Here is a 1,092-nt window from a genome sequence, read left to right as displayed (position 1 = left end):
AGATGGCTGGGTTGTTGTGATGTTAATGGCTGCAGGTATCGGTCTGTCTGGATTCCCCCAGAGGCGAATACACTGTTTTACCTGCAGCTGTCCGTTTGAGTCCTGTTGGCTGATTTTCCCATCAGCCTCTGCCGTTCACCATTTTAGATCGGGGTTTGACCATTCTAATCGGGAATCAGCCATTTTACGTGGCTACAATACAAAGGGTTAACAATATGATGTTAATACTTCTCACCACCCAATGGAGACAAGGAGCAGTCATAAATATCATGTGACAGAGCAGCATGGTGGCGCAGTGGGTTATCACTGCTGCCTCACGGCGCCGAGGTCCCAGGTTCGATCCCGGCTCTGGGCCACTGCCTGTGTGGAGTTTGCACATTCTCCCCATGTTTGCGTGGGTTTCGCCCCCACAACCCAAAAATGTGCCAGCTAGGTGGATTGAACACGCTAAATTGCCTCTTAATTGGAAAAATTAATCGGGTATTCTAAATTTATAAAAACAAATAAATAAATAAATATCATGTGACTTCTGGGAGAAGGTGTTTAGGCGTGAGATAGATTAGTTGCATAGTGTAGAGTTCTGTAGTTAGAGATATCATATAGTTTAATTTCATAACTTATCTTGCTGACTTGCTTGAATCTTATTTAAGTAGTGTAAATGAATCAGCTTTGTTCAGTAACATGGCTTGATGTCCTTTGTTAACATTACGTTCTCAAGACATGATGATCGACACAACAGAAAACATCACATGGTACCAGGTGTGGTCACCAAGGTAGTTCAGTTAGATTTAGAGAGAGAGAAAAAATCTCGGGAAAAAGACATGCGAAGATCAAAAAAAAAGATCCGATTGCAATGACACCGCGGAGTGTCGCATCGAACAGCCGAGTCCTGTCGAAGTTTCAGAGAGAGACAGGCTTGAAAACAGTACATCGGGTAAAGTAAATGGGAACTGGAGGAATTTCAAACAACAGTTTGAACTCTATTTCTCAGCCTCAGACCTCAAAGCGGCCAGTGATCAGCGAAAAATTGTGCTGTTCTTAACATGGCTGGTCCGCAAGCATTAGAATTGTATAACTCATTCCACTTCAAGA

This window comes from Scyliorhinus torazame, chromosome 2, assembly GCF_047496885.1.
Source record: "Scyliorhinus torazame isolate Kashiwa2021f chromosome 2, sScyTor2.1, whole genome shotgun sequence".
Classification (NCBI taxonomy): Eukaryota; Metazoa; Chordata; class Chondrichthyes; order Carcharhiniformes; family Scyliorhinidae; genus Scyliorhinus; species Scyliorhinus torazame.
The sequence above is the reverse complement of the archived record's forward strand: the minus strand, read 5'-3'. Positions refer to the sequence as shown.